Source organism: Micropterus salmoides, unplaced genomic scaffold (assembly GCF_014851395.1).
Source record: "Micropterus salmoides isolate LMB-PRFRI ecotype aquatic unplaced genomic scaffold, ASM1485139v1 Ms_hic_scaffold_2, whole genome shotgun sequence".
In the NCBI taxonomy this organism is placed as follows: domain Eukaryota; kingdom Metazoa; phylum Chordata; class Actinopteri; order Centrarchiformes; family Centrarchidae; genus Micropterus; species Micropterus salmoides.
In genome coordinates, this window is record NW_024041150.1 from 6,997,922 (window position 1) to 7,015,636 (window position 17,715).

Consider the following 17,715-nt stretch of genomic DNA (forward strand, 5'->3'; position numbering starts at 1 on the left):
ACAATACTCCCTAAAATAAACTATCTATTCTCAATGATCCCGACACAACGCACTCCCACCTGGTTTAAACAATTAGACAAAATTTTATTGGATGCAAAACACCAAGGATAAAACTGATTACTATGTGTAAAGTAGGAGGTTCAAAGGGTACATTTTCTATCGTCATTGGGGGCATCAGTCAGGATGCATAGAAGCAAGCTAGGAAACTTGGAATATGTCCATCAAGGAAATAATGAAAGATAAACATCTATGCTAAGTTTTCATAAACATGGACATAAGATAAAACAAAAGGGTAAATGAACTATGTATGAACAGAAATTAGGTTAAATTGTTAATTAAACATAACATAAACATCTCCACTAGTAACAGAGAGTCAGTGAACTGACCCCAGAGCCTCCAGTCTGCAGTGTGGACTCTCCAGAAAACCACACAGCAGCTTCACTCCTGAATCCTGCAGGTAGTTGTTACACAGGTCCAGCAGTGTCAGATGGGAGGGGTTGGACTTCAGAGCTGAGGCCAGAGAAGCACAGCTGATCTCTGACAAACTGCAGTTCCACAATCTGAATAAAGAATAAATGATATAACTTTAGAAGACAATGTTCCTGCTTGAAATCATTGAGTGTTTAATAATCTGTTCAGAGCTGAAGAAGGTTTAGAATGTAGAAGTTTAGAAAATGGAAACTCCAAACACCTGAACCTAACAGGATGCAGGTTCAAACTGTAAAATACAAAAAGGTAAAAAAGAGCTCTCATTAATAATGACAACGTGCTGCTACTTCAATAAAGATGTAGTGACTTCAACTCTTAAACTCTGCAGCTCCACCAGTGGCTCCATCTATATAAATTCATGTTGTGCAGCCAAAACCCACAGAAACTGATTTAAGATTCCACTCAAGATCCCAAAGTTTCCAAAGATGCCAAATATGTCAGGATGAACTTTGGGGAAAAGTGAACAAAAGATATCTACAATATTTCTTTTAGGAATAGTGGCATCATCAAATCAAAGCTTCTTCACTTTAAGCTATTCTGTCAATATAAGCATCACATAGCTTCATAACAATGTTGGAAAAAGCAAATACTGAATATATTTGTTTTTGTCTGATAGTTGAAATAGAGATTATTTCTATATTTTATTATCATTTATTTAAACAAAAACATGATGTGGAATATAAGATGAAGATCAGGAGTTTAAGAGTTTCAGTTTGATCTCAGTTTCACGAGTGCTTCTCTCTAGGTGCGAATGTTGGTGGAAGCGGCCATGTAAAAAAAGAAGTCCAATCTGTAGTTTGAACAACAGCCCAGACCCAAAAAATGAGCGGGGAGCTCTGGGTGCAGGAAACATGCTCATTTACATTCAATTACCCCCATTGTAATGAAACAAAGCTGGATTAAAATCATAAAAATTTTCTCTTTAAGCTTTTAATGTGAAGCTCAACATTGCTCTGCCACAGTCAATGGACCAAACCACTGAAGAAGAAAATAGACTTTAGTATTAAGGTCCTCACTGTGGATCAGTATAATATCAGCCTTATGTCTTCTCTTTAGTTTCACCACAACATTCATACATCATATTAATCTCAGCACAGAAGGAAAAAAATGGTGTCTGACCCCAGAGCCTCCAGTCTGCAGTCTGGACTCTCCAGAAAACCACACAGCAGCTTCACGCCTGAATCCTGCAGTTAGTTGTAGCTCAGGTCCAGATGTCTCAGATGGGAGGGGTTGGACTTCAGAGCTGAGGCCAGAGAAGCACAGCTGATCTCTGACAAACTGCAGTCCTCCAAGCTGAATAAACAATAAATGGAGATAAAGATCCATTTCTAATCCAATCAGATGTGTTCAGGTTTTAAATGTGGAGCTCAACATTACTATGTCCTAATCAATGTGCTTTTCCCTAAAATGAGTAGAGGGACTTTGTCATTGTGTTATTGTGGATCATCATAATGTCAGCCTTCTACAGACATCATCCAAATGTCAGCACAACATTCATACACCTATTCATGTCAACACAGATCAATAACATGCTGCTGATCTCAGGCCAGTCTGGAATAAAGATCAAATCAGACATGTTGGTACTTTTGTTACTTTCTGTCTTGAATCTGACTCCAGCTGTTTTCTGGGTTTCTGCAGTGTTTTTCCAGGTTCCCTCCTGTCTTGTGTGTCTCTGGGCCTTTCTCATTTCCCTAATGTGTGCCTCCTCAATTCTCCATCCTTCTGCCTATGACCCGGAAATCAATCTCAGTGTGCCATCTTGAAAGAAATCTCAATTCCTAATGTACACCTAGGGGATCGAGGATCGAGGAGGCTTGCAGAGGAACTTCAAGCGAGGATATACTAGTGTTCCTTTGTGGAAGCCTTTCGGCAGCCATGACGTTTAAAAGAGGCATGACACGCAGCTGGAATATATAAACCACGGTGGGAGAAAGACTCTACAGTGTTCCTCTGTATTTATAACTTTTTTCTTCACCGATGTCTATGAAGATTCTCAGTCATCCAGGTCATAGTTCTCCAACGAAGGTTAAAATGAAGGGAAACTGGACTTGGTTGAAGATACTGGAAGACGTTTCGTCCCTCATCCAAAGGACTTCTTCAGTTCTGACTGACTGGCAGGGAAACTCAGCTATTTAACCTCAGTGGGGTCGTTGGCCCGGGTCATCGATACCGCTGGTTCGTTAGTGTTCCTTGTTGCTGTGACGACAGTCGTTACAGTCGTTAAGACTACCTGTGGCCAAGACTGAACGACCACCGGTGGTTCTGGTCCTTCTCTCTGGCTTGGGCGCTTGTTGGTATGTTTTCCGCTCTGTGGTGCAGTGTTCTCATGACCCCTAGCTTGTGCTCCAGTGGGTGGTGGGAATCGAACAGTAGGTATTGGTCTGTGTGTGGTTGGTTTTCTGTAAACACCAATCTGCAGGCTCCTGTCCTCTTCAGGTCCAGGAAGGCCAAACTGTTGTTGTGAACATCTTCTTGTGTGAACTTGATATTACTGTCCACAGGGTTGAGTTGTTCTGTGAAGGCTTGCACTTCATGGCTTTTAATTTTGACCCAGGTGTCGTCCACATATCTGTACCAGTGGCTCGCTACTGTTCCTCTGAAGGAGTTGAGGGCTTTATTCTCCACTTCTTCTATGTAGATGTTTGCCACAGTCGGGGATACCGGTGAGCCCATGGCACAGCCATGCTTCTGTCTGTAGAATCCTCCGTTGTACTGGAAGTAGGTGGTGTTTAGACAGAGGTCGAGTAATTTGCAGATTTGGTCAGGGCTGAGGCTAGTTCTGTTGTCCAGGATGTGGTCTTGTGTTAGCTGTTTCCTAACGGTTTCTACTGCCTCTATGGTGGGGATGCAGGTGAACAAAGAAGTCACGTCATAGGATACCATGGTTTCATCTGGATCCAGTTTCAGTCCTCGAACTTTGTATACAAAGTCAATAGAGTTTTGGATGTGGTGAGGCGTGTTTCCCACCAATGGAGCTAAGATGGTGGAAATGTGTTTGGCAATGTTGTAGGTGACCGAGTTAATGCTGCTGATTATCGGCCTGAGTGGGGCTCCTTCTTTGTGTATCTTGGGTAGTCCATAAATGCATGGAATGGCTTCTCCAGGATACAAACGGTAATATTGTTCACGGGTGATGGTTTTGTCCTTCTGTAACTGTTGTAGACATTCTATGGCCTTTTTTCTTGTATCCGCTGGTTGGGTCTCGTCTCAGCGTCTCATACGTGTTTGTGTCCATTAGTAGTGTGTTGACTTTGTTCTGGTAGTCAGCTGTGTTAAGTACTACCGTGCATCTTCCTTTGTCAGCAGGTAGGATAGTGATGTTTTGATCCTTGCTCAGAGATGTCACAGCCTTCCTTTCTTGGATGTGAGGATGGAAGGGGGGGCCTTCGCATTAGAAAGGGCTGCAGATACCTTTAGTCTGAGCTGTTCCGCTTCTGTTTCTGTTAATTTGTTTATTCCTAATGGCCGATTCTGTGGCTGTGATGAGGTCTACTATCGGTAGTTGCTGTGGTGTAATGGCAAAGTTTAATCCTTTGGCCAGAACGTCTTTCTCTGGTTGAGTGAGTTCCCTATCTGACAAGTTTTTCACCCATCTGTTGTCTGTTTCATGTGTTGTGGGGTTGTTGTCCTTTCTCCTCCAAGACAATTCTCCTGTTCTGTTTTTTCTTCACCGTTTGTGTAGCGCCTCATAAAGCATTGTTCTAATCGCATTCCTTAATATCATTTCACTTTGATATCACTACTGTTGTTAGTGTTGAATGTGATGTGTGGATGGGCAGCAGGATCTTAAAAATGAACACTGAATTATGTCTGGGTGAAACAGGGTCAATCTCCATTAAGAGAGACTCTAGGCGCATTTAAGCACGAGGCACAGCAGCATAACTTAATATTTAAATCTCAGTCGGTCAAGATCTAATGATAATTCATGTTCTGTGTTCTTCTCCACATCCAAAGGTCTCACACTCAGTCCAGGTCCATACAGTTAAACATTTTAATAGATCTGTATCGACCCTTTTCAAAAATCTTATTACTGTTATGTATATCTATGTTGTTTTGTCCAACTCAACATGCTAGCTTTACAGTGCTACTTTCCTTTAAAAAAGCCTGCAGTGCAAAGTTTGTGCTTGTATATAGGTGAAAATTAAGATTGTGTGATTGTAACTAACCATTAACAGATCTGTTATCTCCCTGCTCTTCTTCTGTCTTTTTTTTCAGCAAAGATCAGTATAACAAACACTCAACTAGTAGTTTCAGCAGATGGACAGGTCTTGATTTCAATTTCAAGAGTCAAATTTTTTTATGATAAACATTCATTCATATCCTAAATTCTTCATGTTTCTGAACTTAATATTTTTCAATCAGGATCTTCAGTTTTGGGATGTAGATGCTTGTGTAAACTAAGGTGTGTCGAATGTACAAGGCTATAGCTGCATCATAAAAGTGTGCCAGGTAGGCTTGTGCCGATTAGCGATTGGATTGGCTATCGACGATCAAAGGGATGATCAGCGATTTATTTATTTATCGCGTTTATCATGCGTCGATATTAACTAATTCACTATCAGAACTAAGATGACATAAAAAACGTCTCTTGAATCTGCACCCCACTGCAGTGTTTCCCCATTCAGTGGTGTATTTGTGGCACCACGACACATCACAATATCAATAATGACCGCCACGTATTAAATACTATTTAATATGAGTAAAATCATAATTCATTGTGGAGCTGTGCATAGATTCGCTCAGCTCCTCTGCTTGCTTGCTCCCCCTCTCACAAACACATGTGAGGTTAGCGTGCACTCGTACCGCCAAAGTTACACGGTAATTCTGTGGGAAACACTACTGTGCATTTACCGATGTATCTGGTGATTTCTCTTAAAGGTAATAAGCCTGGAATTCCACTGGCATGCTGCAACGATCAGATTGCCAATCGGTGATCTCAAGTAGCCATGATTAGACAATATGAAAACAGAGAAGATCGCTCAACCCTAGTACCAGGTATATATTTAATCAACATTCAAATAGTTCATACATATTCATACATTCAATAATTCAAAAGTATTGGGTCAGACTTGCATTAGCAAAGAACTCTGGCTCAGCCAAAAATCAACAGCATATTTGCAACATCCCTAGTACATAGAGAAAAACAAACAGCACAGTCTGCAAAGTGTACATATATATTGTTTTTTAGCATTTTGTTCTTCTGCCTTGTTTCACTACAGCAAACACAAGACATCAATGTGGAGCAGACTGCAGTTCTTCAATGTCGGTGCTGCTTCAAGAAGACGACACAGAGCTGTTGTACACGTGTACAGCCTACTACCTGCAATAGTAGGCTGAGCATTTAATGTAAGATTTATCAAAACCAACATTACAATTCTCTATCTGAACTCATTTTATATGAAATCGATTAGGGTTTATTGATTCTCCAAATCTTTTGGTTCAGACGCACTCAGTTGGAATACAAAAAAATAGGCCTACTGCTTGCCCTAACTGCAGCCAAAATCGGCAGGTGGGACAGTTAAAAAAATCGGAATCGGCCAGGTAAAATACAATCGGTGCTTCTCTAAAGTTGTTTATTACAAATCAAGACCAAATGTCAGACGTGGTACTGAATGACGTCAGCACCAACAGGTGTGTTCACTGTTGCTCTACATGGTCCTTTCTGTAAAATATTCTCGCCTTTTAACCCAATACAAGATAGCGTCTCTTCCTGTGTGTTTCTCTGCATGTGTAAATGAGTCTTCTAACATGTGAGGCTGTGACAATAACCGGTTACTGTCTGTGCCACTGTGTGTGTAAAACACCCTTAGACTGTGTGTACCGTTAAAGGCAGGGTAAGCAAGTTGCTTCTGAAACACTTTTTGTCATATTTGTTGAAACTGTCTATACACACCAATTATTAATAATAATTTGTTACTGCATCGCTAGCAAACATAGCTACCTACGTAGCATAGAGCTAACCTGCTGAGTGCAGGCTGATGTAGGAGCCAGAGTAGAGACGATGAATTATATCTAGCTGTAGGTGAGCTGGAAAACAGCAGTGCGAGCTGTGTTTTTTGGGCTTTACATAAGAATAGCCATTAAACATGGGTTTTTAACTACGAAATTTAAAAGTCTTTATTTTTATTTAATTTGCTGGAGGGTGAATTTGGCCCATGTGCCAATACTTGTCTACACTGGTCTAAACACTAACTGTACTGTGATCTGACCTGAGAGTTTCCAGCGTACAGTGTGGGTTCTCCAGTCCAGCAGACAGCAGCTTCACTCCTGAATCCTGCAGGTTGTTTTTACTCAGGTCCAGATCTCTCAGACTAGAGGACTGGGAGCTGAGAACTGAGGACAGAGCTTCACAGCATCTCTTTGAGAGGTAACAGCCACTCAGTCTGAAGAGACAATAATCAACACAAATTAAAATGTTGTTATTATGTTGTTATACAATTATTGTGTCATTGATTGAGTCTGGACTGAAGTACAATCAGAAAGTACACTTCAACAACTATTGAACCTGTATTTTATCTGTGAATCAAAAATTAAAACAGTAAAGCTGAAAAAATCTGCTTCATCTAGATGGTAATCCACACTGGCTAAAATCCTTGCTTGTTCTAGTCTAAAGATAAAATTTGCAGTGAAACGAATTTCTCTGAAGAAGTTCATCTTTATGCTGTTCAGTACAGGTGCATCTAAAAATATTTAAAACAAAAATCAAAATTTTTGAGATGCTGGCCATTTATTAAACTTTGCCATCAGATTTCAAATCCAAATTATAAGCCCCAAATGAAAGCCTTTGAAATTTTATTTTGTTGATGTAAAACTCAAGTACGGTTTGTGCGCCATTTAAATGGCAGACCTACACTACTTGGCATGCATACAATTTGTGTGACCTGGGGCCTCATGTATAAACGCTGCCTACGCACAAAGGTTATGTACGCTGGTTTTCATGTACACTTTGATGTATAATAATGAATGTGGGAAGAATAGGTATAATTATGCTTCTCACAATTTTAATTTTACATTGTTTCACACGTCATTAGCCGCGTAAGCACAGAGGAGAGGGCTGTTGTTGTGCTGAATTTTAGATGCCTGGTGAGAATTGCATGCACCTCGCGGGGAGTAACGGTCATGTATGCTGAGAAAAGAGGTGGAAGCAATACTTGGCTGGTAGCCTACATGATCTGATTTGTTGAATTATGGACCCAACTCTTAAGGTCCTTTTCAGACACTTTGCTGTGCGCAATGATTAAATGCGGTTAAATATATTAGCTGAATCTCAAGGATTGCTACTTCTAATAAATGTAATAAAATATTAATGACTCTAAACGTTCATTAAAGATATATTTTAAATCCATCCCCACAAAGAATATTATAGCATTTAAAAGCAGTATTTGGAGGTGCAGGCAATTCTCAGCAGGCATGCAAAACTCAGCATAACACCAGACTTTATGCCATGTCTCATGGTCGGCTGTGCTGTTGAACTGCCAGCATAAGGCCAGGATAATGTCAGGTGGAAAGATGTAGGCTCGCCCAGATATTATACATGAATATATCTACAGAGTCCTTTTCAGACTTTAACTCAGCCAAATGATGGAATTATTATCACCGTAACAATCCAAGATAACATCTAATAGTATTAAAGATTTACAGAATAGTGCATCACTAGTTTTTTAACATCCTGTGTGCATCACCATTTAGTCTACAGTTTAGTTTTTAATTGTAAAATTGCTGAAGTGAAGAGACTGCTGTCAGGCGCACAGGGTGCAATGAGACACCATGGTGGCGCAAAAACAGATCTGCCTTGTCACCCGGCACATCTTCACCACTTGCACTGGGTCCAGCATTAGACAGATCAACCTGACGGAACAGCGCCATCCCGGTAAATACAAGTAGGCTATAACCACTGAGGGTTTCTCACAAGGCGGGGTTCGTGCATGTGCACCCAATTTCACATTGATTGAGATGTATAAAGGAAAGGTTTGTAGGTCCTGGCAAATGCCTGGTTTTATACATACATTTCTGTGCGTACGTACTTTTCAAGATTTGTAAGTTCGCCATCTTTCAGTATGAAAGCTGCGCAGTCTTTTATACATGAGGCCCCAGGACAGGGAGAAAGAGAAAATGTGCACCGGTTACAGTGCTCGTCATTATTGGCATCTGCTCTTGCCAACCATAGGCTCATTAGTATACCTTTATATATCAGGTCAATTACTTGATCTGCTGCCACACTACCTATGTGTTCTTATCACGTAAAAAAGTAATGGGCAACACTATGCTTTCACAGAACTTCTTTATGATTGATGTGCCAAATAACCGTATGGAAACTGGAAAAAGGGCATTTGTGTATTCTGCACCATTGGCATGGAATATGTTGCGAAAGGATTTTAAAACTCAATGAATAGGTCCCAGGGAATAAAGCTATTCAGCTTGTCTGCCAGCTACTGGTACTCAGCAACTGGCTGACAAGCTGAATGGCATTTATTGTTGGTTTGAAAACCCCCACAGTCACACCTCTCCCATACTCCAACACCATCTTCAAACAATCACCTCCTCCCTCTGACACGCTGTCACCCCCCCTCTCTGATCCCTCATCTGCACTCATGATCTGTGAAGAAGACCTGAGCCAGCTCTTCCAGAGGCAGAAGATCAGGAAGGCTCCTGACCCAGACGGTGTGCCACCATCCTGCCTGAAAATCTGTGCAGACCAGCTGCTTTCTTAGTATCTGTCTTGTCTTGTATTCTAGTCATGTCCTGCATTCTTATCTATGTCTTAGTGTCTACTCCTTGTCCGCATACTTCGATATTTTTTCCATGTTTGCTCTGCGTTCTGTTTAATCTTAGTTCAGTCCGTTTTCCCTGTTTATTGTAGTTTTTTGGTATATTGGTGATTGTCTGCTTATGTTCTGGTTCAGTTATTTATATTCTGTTTCTTCCTGGTTATTAGTTTCCCTATGGCTTTATTGGTGTCTATCTGTTTCCTCTGCTGTCTCTCTGCCTGCCTGTGTCTCATGTGTCCTGATCCCCCTCACCTGTGATGCTCCCGCCCCGCTCATTAGTCCCTGTGTGTGTGTGTGTGTGTGTGTGTGTGTGTCTTCAGTCTTTGTCACGTCCTTGCGTCTAATGTTGAGTGTTCCTGCCTGTTCCTTTGTTTCATGGATCGCTTCCTTGCATGTTGCCTGTTTAAGTTGCTGAATAAATCTTTTGTTTGTACTGCATCCTCCTTGCTGTGATCTGCGTTTGGGTCCTCACCTCAGTCTGCACTCAGCCTCAACTACATGTCTAGTCGATGCGGACGGTAAGCACTGTGATTGGTCTGCTGGGTAGCCTCGCAATGCCTCCGAGCCGACCGGAAGTCCCCCATGCTTTGTAGTAACTTTATCTAGCGGCTAAAAAAAAGCTGTGACATGGTGGATCAATTCATTTTTTCATCAGAATGTGATCCATTTGGGCAGTAACATTTGAAAACGCTACAGCAGCTGCACATATACAATTTTACCCCCACACAAACCTGACTCGGCCAGCAAAAGTCAACACAGTGGATGCTGCAGCGCTACCGCCAATTAGCGTTTGGGGGTGTAATTACAGAATGACAGAAACACCGACGCACAAGTATAAATGCCTGGATAGACCCTACGCAGGAGTATAAATCAAGCTTAACAGGTCAGTGGATGATGCTGTCAACTTGGGTCTGTATTACATCCTGCAACACCTCGACTCTCCAGCGACATATGCAAGTATCCTGTTCGTGGACTTCAGCTCAGCGTTCAACACCATCATACCGGACATCCTCAGCACCAAACTCACCCAGCTCACTGTGCCAGCCTCCACCTGTCAGTGGATCACAAATATCCTAACTGACTGGAGTCAGCAGGTGAGGCTGGGGAACATCACATCCAGCACCTGGACTATCAGCACTGGCGCCCCCCAGGGGTGTGTGCTCTCCCCACTGCTCTTCTCCCTCTACACCAACGACTGCACCTCAGGAGATGATGGAGGTCATTCTTGATGATGGAAGGCCATCATCACAAAGGCCCAGCAGAGGACGTACTTCCTGCGCCAGGTCAGGAAGCTCAACCTGCCTAAGGAGCTGCTGATCCACTTCTACACAGCCATCATCCAGTCTGTCCTCTGCACCTCCATCACTGTCTGGTTTGGATCTGCCACCAAAAAGGACAGGAGCAGACTGCAACGGACAGTCAGGACTGCAGAAAAGATCATCGGTGCCAACCTGCCCTCCAGAGTCAGGAAACGGGCAGGAAACATCACTGCAGATCCATCTCATCACAGACACAACCTGTTCCAGCTTCTCCTCTGTGGTAGGTGCTACAGAGCACTGTACGCCAAAACCAACAGACACAGGAACAGTTTCTTCCCACAAGCCATCACTTGGATGAACAGCTGATTTCTGACTCACGGTGTCGGGAACAATTCCTGTGCAACAACCCAGTAACTATCTAATCAGCCACCTGTTTACTGGTTACTACTTATTTATTCACCATTCTCTATTTCAGTGCTGTTCATACTGTTATATTATCATAAGTTATTTAATTCAATTCAATTCAATTTTATTTATATAGCGCCAAATCACAACAGTTATCTCACAGCGCTTTTCATAAAAGAGCAGGTCTAGACCGTACTCTATGATGCTATTTACAGAAGCCCAACAGTTCCCACCAAGAGCAGCACTAGGAGACAGAGGCAAGGAAAAACTGCCTTTAAGAGAGAGAGAGAGAGAGAGAGAGGGGAGGAGAGAGAGAGAGAGAGAGGGGAGGGAGGCAGCCTACACAATATCCACACACAGAGGTACAGACAGTAAAGGTGATGTTGCTATAGACTAAATGAAAAATGGTACAGATATTTATAATAGTGTTAATGGTAACAATCGTAATGTTAATGATTATAATAACAATAATAACAATAAGACTAGCAACAATAGTCGTTGCAGCAGAGGGTGTCGAGCAGGAACACGGGGGAAGCAGGTGACCCGCAACTACAGATCCAGACTCCACAGCTCCAGAGCCAGAAAACCTGCAGGAAGTGATAGCAGGAGAGAGGAGAGGGACGAGAAAGCACAAGACTACCGGAAAGGGGAGAAGTTGTGTTAGTAACATGCAATAATGGGATGAGGTTGCATACAGAGGGAGAGAAAGTAGAGGAGAGAGGAGCTCAGTGCATCATGGGAAATCCCCCGGCAGTCTAGGCCTATAGCAGCATAACTAAGGGATGGTTCAGGACTCACCTGAGCCAGCCCTAACTATAAGCTTTATCAAAGAGGAAAGTCTTAAGCCTACTCTTAAATGTGGAGATGGTGTCTGCCTCCTGAACCCAAACTGGAACCTGGTTCCACAGGAGAGGAGCTTGATAGCTGAACGCTCTGGCTCCTAGTCTACTTTTGGAGACTCTAGGAACCACAAGTAACCCTGCATTCTGGGAGCGCAGTGCTCTGGTGGGGTAGTAAGGTACTATGAGTTCTTTAAGATAAGATGGTGCCTGACCATTAAGAGCTTTGTAGGTGAGAAGAATGTTTTGAAATTCTATTCTGGATTTTACTGGAAGCCAATGCAGAGAAGCTAAGACAGGAGAAATATGATCTCTTTTCCTGGTTCCTGTCAGAACACGTGCTGCAGCATTCTGGATCAGCTGAAGAGTCTTAACGGACTTTTTCGAGCAGCCTGATAATAAGGAATTGCAGTAATCCAGCCTAGAAGTAACAAATGCATGGACTAGTTTTTCTGCATCATTTTTAGACAGGATGTTCCTGATTTTCACAATATTACGTAAAAAGGCGGTCCTTGAAATTTGCTTAATGTGAGACTTAAACGACATATCCTGATGAAAGATAACTCCAAGATTCCTCACAGTGGTGCTGGAGGCCAGGGCGATGCCATCCAGGGAAACTATATATTTAGATAATGCGTCACAGAGGTGCTTAGGCCCCAGAACAATAACTTCAGTTTTATCTGAGTTTAACATGAGAAAATTACAGGTCATCCAGGTTTTAACATCCTGAAGGCACATTTGAAGTTGAGCTAACTGATGAGTTTCATCTGGTTTGATCGATAGATATAACTGAGTATCATCTGCATAACAATGAAAGCTTATGGAATATTTCCTAATAATATTGCCTAAAGGAAGCATATATAAATTGAAGAGGATTGGTCTGAGGACAGATCCTTGTGGAACTCCATGACTAACTTTGCATGCATGGAGGACTCATCGTTAACGATCGATCTGATAAATAGGACTTAAACCATCTTAGAGCGGTTCCTTTAATGCCAATGAAATATTCCAGTCTCTGTAATAGGATCTGATGGTCAATGGTATCAAATGCAGCACTAAGATTTAATAAAACCAGTACAGAGACAAGTCCTTTGTCTGATGCTATAAGGAGGTTGTTAGTAATTTTAACCAGTGCTGTCTCTGTGCGATGATGAGCTCTAAATCCTGACTGAAAATCCTCAAATAAACTATTGCTCTGTAGAAAGTCACACAGCTGTTTAGCGACTGCTTTCTCCAGAACCTTAGAGAGAAATGGAAGTTTAGATATAGGTCTATAGTTGGCTAAAACATCCGGATCAAGTTTGGGCTTTTTCAGAAGAGGTTTAATTACAGTGTGGTATATAACATATGTGCATTTGACCATTACAGTTTAACATAATGCTCTGCAGCTGGTGAGAGGAACAGTGAACCCTTATGGGGAAGTAATGATTGATGGGTGTACAAAGAGTGAACCCTTCTATGGAATTTGACCTCTGACCCAGTGATAGGGGGAGTAGTGATTAGTGTCTATGAAGGGACTTTGCCCTTATATGGTTTTTAGCAGAGACCTAAACATGTCCTATATAAGCTGTGTTCGATGTACAGAGAGACAGAGTGGTTATTGGGCTGGGTCACTCTCCAAGCTGCTGCAGAGCTTGTAATTGATGCTGAATTCTTTGATGTAATAAACTTTTATAACCAAGAACAGTGTCAAGCGGATTTCTTCTCAACACATCATCGCAGCATTATCGTTCGGACACCACAACAGCTACTTTAAAGTACTGTGGTACATAGCCTGTTGATAAAGATAGATTGATCATATCTAGTATAGAGGTGCTGACTAAGGGTAAAACATCTTTAAGCAGCCTAGTCGGGATGGGGTCTAAGAGGCAGGTTGATTTTATCATTAAAGAAGCTCATGAAGTCGTAACTACTGAGAGCTATGGGAATACTTGGCTCAATAGAGCTGTGACTCTCTGTCAGCCTGGCTACAGTGCCGAAAATAAACCTGGGGTTGTTCCTATTTTCCTCTATTAATGACGAGTAAGTACGCTGCTCTGGCATTATGGAGGGCCTTCCTATAAGTTTTAAGACTATGGAGTTTCAGTATTATACCATGGAGCTAACCGTCTTTGTTTTAGTATTTTCTTTTTTAGAGGGGCTACAGAGTCGAGTGTCATTTGCAGCGAGCCTGCAGCACTATCAACAAGATGATCAGTTTGGGAGGGACTGAAATTAGCATAGGAGTCCTTCGTTACTTTGTGACTTGATAATGAATTTAGAGCTGATGGAATTACATCCTTAAATTTAGCTACAGCACTATCAGACAGACATCTTGTATAGAAATTATTCCAGCATCCTTTGCACTATGCTCCATCGCACCATGTGTGTATGTATCTGTATATCACATCCACCTCTGACATGGACATAATAATGATAATAGTTTTACTCCTGTATCCTTTGCACTCTGCTCACTGTACTATTTGTCAATATGTCTTTGTTTGTTTATAGTGTGTATATTTTTGTTCTCTATACTATAGCCATTGAATGCCTCTTTTGTCTGAGAGGTTACAGCCACTGAGCCTGAGAATAAGAGTAGGAAAGAAATGAATAGTAGTAAGATTTCTCTCTTTCCCGTTCAAAAGATAGCAGACTATTTAAAATGTCAAATAAATCCAACTTCCTCTGTACTTACAGAGCTTTGTTGGAGGCTTTGACCACTGGCAGCAGCCTCAGAAGAGCCTCCTCTGAAGCAGAGTACTTCTTCAGGTAAAACACGTCCAGATCTTTTTCTGATGACAGTAAGATGAAGACCAGAGCTGACCACTGAGCAGGAGAGAGTTCATCTGTGGAGAGACTTCCTGAACTCAGGGACTGTTGGATCTCCTCCACTAGATAACGCTCATTGAGTTCATTCAGACAGTGGAACAGATTGATGCTTTGCTCTGCAGAGAGATTTTCCTCCAACTTCTCCTTGATGTACTGGACTGTTTCCTGAATGGTCTGTGAGCTACTTTCTGACTGTTTTAGCAGGCCTCGTAGGAGAGTCTGATTGGTCTGCAGTGAAAGTCCCAGGAGGAAGCGGAGGAACAAGTCCAGGTGTCCATTTGGACTCTGTAAGGCCTTGTCCACAGCACTCTGGTAGAGATATTTTAGATCCTGTTTATGTTTAAATAATTTAAACCAGGAGGTTGATTGTTCTTCTGACAGCAGATTGACACCAGAGTTGGTGAAGGTCAGACGGACATGAAGAGCAGCCAGAAACTCCTGAACAGTTAGATGGACGAAGCTAAACATCTTGTCATCCTCCTTCCTCTTCCCACGTTCCTCTTTAAAGATCTCTGTGAACACTCCTGAGCACACCGAGGCCCCGTGGACATCTATGCCGCTCTCTTTTAGATTTTTCTCGTAGAAAATCGGGTTGCCCTTTTCCAGCTGGTGGAAAGACAGTTTTGCTAATGACTTAAGGTACTGAATGCACTTTTTTGGGCCATATTTTGTTTTTGTCTGATCAATCTGAAACACAAGGAATTCTGCATACATCTCAGTCAGGGTCTTGGGCAGCTCTCTACCCTCTCTGGTTTTCAACACCTCCTCCAGAACTGTAGCAGTGATCCAGCAGAAGACTGGGATGTGGCACATGATGTGGAGGCTTCGTGATGTCTTGATGTGGGAGATGATGCTGCTGGCCTGCTCCTCATCTCTGAATCTCTTCCTGAAGTACTCCTCCTTCTGTGGGTCAGTGAACCCTCTGACCTCTGTCACTATATTAACAAAATCAGAATGGATCTGATTGGCTGCTGCAGGTCGTGTGGTTATCCAGAGGCGAGCAGAGGGCAGCAGGTTCCTCTTGATGAGGTTTGTCAGCAGCTTCTCCACTGAGGTGGCCTCTGTAACATCGAAGTTAACTGTCTGGTTTTTACTGGTAGAGCAGTCTAGTTGAAAGCGGCTCTCATCCAGTCCATCCAAAACAAAGAGAAGTTTAAATTTACTTTTGTCATAGTTGGTGTTTCCCGATAACTGCAGAGTTGTAAAGATGTGATTAAGAGCTTCTTCCTTGATGCATCTGGTCTCTGTAATACAACGATGAATCAGTTCTGCCAAACACAATTTTTCTTCCTTCCATAGATTCAGCTGGCGGAAGGTGAAGGGGAATACCAGATGCACATCTTGATTGGCTCTTCCTTCAGCCCAGTCCAACACAAACTTGTGCACAAGAAATGTTTTGCCAATTCCTGCAATTCCATTGGTCAGCACAGTTCGTATGGGTTTATAACTCCCAGAGGGGGGTTTGAAGATGTCACTGGGTTTAAGTGGTTTCTCTGTTTCAGCTGGCTTCACCACAGCCTCAATCTGCCTGACCTCATGCTGTATGTTGATATGTATGGCAGCCCCAGCTGTGATGTACAGCTCTGTGAAGATTTCATCCAGAAGCTGCTCATCCTTCTTCTGAGCCCACCCCTCTTGTGCACACATAAACTTATCCTGGAGGTTTGACTGAAGTAAGTGTTTGTAATGTGAGATGGGTTGTGGCTCTGGTTCTGGAACAATCACATCTGTGTTACATAAATAGAAAAATCATAGAATTAGGCTGCATGTCTACAGTAAAAGCTTTTATTTTGCTAAAGGTTCGTTTCTGAAGAGAAACTAAGAAGAATTTGGAACTTGTATTCAGAGATATGTAGTTGCTAAGTTAACGTTTAGGTTTGAACCCATCCTTCTCTTTTGTACACCTACACATACCTATCACATTTAAGTGCAAGCATTTTAGATATAGCCATAGTATTTCTTAAAATAAATCAGGTTGTCCACCACTCTTTTTGTTTAGTGTAATTAATTCAATTACAAGATTATTAATACTAAATACTAGTGGTTTAAAATTTGATTAGATTTGCTTACTATAAGATTAGTATTTTTTTTTCTAGATAAAAACCTGAATAGTCCAGGGTTAGAACCAACCTTCACATTGAGAGTAATGTATGTTAACTAGTAAGCGTCTATATAAACTGACACGTGGTGAGGTGTCTTTGACATCACAATGTCCATCAGTGGACAGTACGTCAAGCCGTTCAAACATTTTTAACTATCCAGAATTAACATTACAGATCAAATGTGTCATGGTGACTAGTCCAAATTTTTATTCAAGATATCTTTAATGTTATCAAAACGACAGTTAGAGATTTCTGTAATTGACTTTGAACTTGTCAATACTGAATTATTCTGTAAGTTTTCATAGCTTCCTGGGCCTTTGTTAAGAAGTTAATGTAATGCTTTTATTACTCTAAGACCTTTAAGTTATAATGTCTCACACAGAAAGTAAACTCAAACTCAAAACTTCACTTTGTCCTTCAGGGCTTCCGTACATACCAGAGATTCCAGCAGCTTACCTTCACACTGAGAGGAGGAAGGTCCTCTGTTCTCTCCAACATCACTGACCTCCACTGACACACACACACAAAGACAGAGAGAGACATCAATTAATTATTGTTTTATGTTTTTGTTTATTAATACACACACACACACACACACACACGTTAGTGTTTCATTTATTTATTTTATTTTAATTAGGGCCCGAGCACGACCGTGCAAATCCCTATTGAATTTGCTAAGATTATATATATATATATATATAAAAATTTCTGCAAAGTAAGCTCCATTGTCGGGGCCTAAACATACTCGAAAACTCACCAAACTTTGCAAACATGTCAGAACTGGAGAAAATTGTTTTTGTATTTTATGGGTTTCGCACATGGGCGTGGCAAAATGACTCGCTAGCGCCACCTAGAAAATTGGAAAAGATTATCCCCTCGTTCACGTTCAACCTACATGTACGAAATTTTCTGGGGACATTTATCATATCAAGACGCACAAAAAAGCCTCAAGAACCCATAGCCTAAAGTCAACAGGAAGTCGGCCATTTTGAATTTTACGGCCATTTTTGGATGATTTACACACTTCGTACTTTAACGAACTCCT

At 41.7% G+C, this 17,715-nt stretch overlaps 1 pseudogene; it reads right to left on the reverse strand.

Annotated features, from left to right (window-relative positions):
• LOC119911421 overlaps positions 1–17,715 on the reverse strand; it is a 51,719-nt pseudogene that overhangs the window by 14,921 nt on the left and 19,083 nt on the right.